The sequence below is a fragment of the Schistocerca nitens genome, chromosome 6 (genome assembly GCF_023898315.1).
Source record: "Schistocerca nitens isolate TAMUIC-IGC-003100 chromosome 6, iqSchNite1.1, whole genome shotgun sequence".
Lineage (NCBI taxonomy): Eukaryota > Metazoa > Arthropoda > Insecta > Orthoptera > Acrididae > Schistocerca > Schistocerca nitens.
In genome coordinates this window covers 688,612,603-688,615,423 of record NC_064619.1, presented here as the reverse complement: position 1 = coordinate 688,615,423, position 2,821 = coordinate 688,612,603, and the positions used below count along the sequence as shown (strand labels likewise).

Below are 2,821 nucleotides of genomic sequence, written 5' to 3'. Positions count from 1 at the left end.
ATATCAGGAATCCGGTAAAACATCAAATCTCTGACATCGATGCGGCCGGAAAAAGGTTCTGCAACTACGACTGAAGAGAATCGTTCAGCGACCCTTCCGCAAATTGCTGCAGATTTCAGTGCTGGCCATTAAAAAGTCAACGTGCAAACCATTCAATAAAACATCATCGATAGGAGCTTTCGGAGCAGAAGGTCCACTCGTGTACCCTTGATGACTGCACGGCACAAAGCTTTACACCTCGCCTGGGTCCGTCAACACCGAAATTTGACTGTTGATGACTGGAAACATGTCTGGTCGGACGAGTCTCACTTCGAATTGCATCGAGTGGACGGACATGTACGGGTATGGAGACAATCTCATGAATCCATGGAGACACTGTAATGGTATGGGGCGTGTGCAGTTGGAGTGATATGGGACGTTGATACGTCTAGATACGACTCTGACAGGGTATACGTATGTAAGCATTCCTGTCTAGTCACCTGCATCCATCCACGACCATTGTGTATTCCGACGGACGTGGGAAATTTCAGCAGGACAATGCGACACCCCATACGTCCAGATTCCTGCACAGTGGCTCCAGAAACACTCTTCTGACTTTAAACACTGCCGCTGGCTACCAGGATCCCCGGACATGAGCATTATTGAGCATATCTCGGATGAAATGATAATTAAATGGACACCCTAGCTGCAAACAGGCGTTGATGTACTTCATTGGGGACATGTTGAAAATGTGTGCCCCGACCAGGACTCGAACCGGGGATCTCCTGCTTACATGGCAGACGCTCTATCCATCTGAGCCACCGCAGGCACAGAGGATACTGCGTCTGCAGCGACTTATCCCTTGCACGCTCCCCGTGAGATCCACATTCCCAACATGTCCACACCACTACATTCGTAGTGCGCCTAATAGATGTTTGCCCATCATACTCATTACTCGTGGCAGATTAATCTACCAAGTCCCGTACGAGTTCGGGCATAGCGTGTGCGTTCGCACAAGAAGGTCAATGGCCGGGAAGCCATATTTTAACTATATATGACGGTAGTATCTGCTCCCGAAAGAACAGTTACCGTGGATGACCATGCAGCTTTGCTAGAAATGAAATGATAACTAAATGGACACAGGCGTTGATGTACTTAATTGGGGACTTGTTGAAAATGTGTGCCCCGACCGGGACTCGAACCCGGGATCTCCTGCTTACATGGCAGACGCTCTATCCATCTGAGCCACCGCGGGCACCGAGGATACTGCGTCTGCAGGGACTTATCCCTTGCACGCTCCTCGTGAGATCCACATTCCCAACATGTCCACACCACTACATTCGTAGTGCGCCTAATAGATGTTTGCCCATCATACTCATTACTCGTGGCAGATTAATCTACCAAGTCCCGTACGAGTTCGGGCATAGCGTGTGCGTTCGCACAAGAAGGTCAATGGCCGGGAAGCCATATTTTAACTATATATAACGGTAGTATCTGCTCCCGAAAGCTGTTTGCAGCTAGGGTGTCCATTCAATTATCATTTCATTTCTAGCAAAGCTGCATGGTCATCCACGGTAACTGTTCTTTCGGGAGCAGAGACTACCGTCATATATATCTCGGATGCGTTATAACGTGCTGTTAAGAGAGCTCCACCCCCTTGTACTCTTACGGATTTATGGACAACCATGCAGGGTTCATGGTGTCAGTTGCCTCCAGCACTATTAGTCGAGTCCATGCCACGTCGTGTTGAGGCACTTCTGCGTGCTTGCGGGCGCCCTACAGGAAGTTACGCAGATGCACCAGTTTCTTTGACTTTTCAGTGTACTTTTTAATATATAAATAGATATATAAAATATACAGTAGTCAAAAGTTGTTAGAAAACTGGGATGCTGTATTTATGGCTTGTTGCTTTATGGTTAGCATACTACCAGAGAATCTGACTTTCCAATAACAATAAACAAGGCTCAGTGTCAGTCAGAGGGAGCAAGAGGAGATGGACAGAGGAGACATAGAGAGAGGGGGAGGAGAAGATGGGTGAGGAGAGTGGGAGGGGTAGATAGACAGAAACAGTGCAGAGAAGGAGATTAAGGTATATATTCAATTCCCATACATATTAGGAATGCGTGTTCTCTTTCTTTTCCGTTCAAGCAGAGAGAGACAGAAAAGCGTGACGGGGTACAGCTAGACAAAAAATAAAATATGTTAGAGCATGAGGGAAATTCGGGATAAAGGGAGGCTTTTTCTGCGTCATCAGTGTTCTGACTGGTTTTATGCGGCCCGCCACGAATTCCTCTTCTGTGACAGCCTCTTCATCTCAGAGTAGCACTTGCAACTTACATCCTCAATTATTTGCTGGACGTATTCCAATCTCTGTCTTCCTCTATAGTTTTTTGCCCACCACAGCTCCCTTTATTACTACGGGAGTTACCCCCTGATGTCTTAACTGATGTCCTATCATCCGGGCCCTTCTTGTCAGTGTTTTCTTCTCCCATTCTGCGGAGAACCTCCTCATTCCTTACCTTATCAGGCCACGTAATTTTCAACATTCTTCTGTAGCGCCACATCTGAAATGCTTCGAGTCTCTTCTGTTCTAGTTTTTCCACAGTCCATGTCTCTCTAGCACACAATGATGTGCTCCAAACGTCAATTCTCAGAAATGTCTTCCCTACTATAAAACCTATGTTTAATACTAGCAGACTTGTATTAGCCAGGAATGTCTTTTTCGCCAGTGCTAGTTTTTCTTTTTATGTCCTCCTTGCTCCGTGCGTCATAGGTTATTTTGCTGGCTAGGTAGCAGAATTCCTTACCTTCGTTTACTTCGTGTTCCCAACTCTGATGTTAA

The 2,821-nt window shown here is 46.5% G+C and overlaps 1 non-coding gene across 1 annotated transcript; it reads right to left on the bottom strand.

The window, feature by feature from the left end:
* Positions 1-1,160: 1,160 nt before the first annotated feature.
* Trnat-ugu (transfer RNA threonine (anticodon UGU)) lies at positions 1,161-1,235 on the bottom strand. Its single transcript has one exon. It is a non-coding gene; the product is annotated as a tRNA-Thr (tRNA).
* Positions 1,236-2,821: the final 1,586 nt, after the last annotated feature.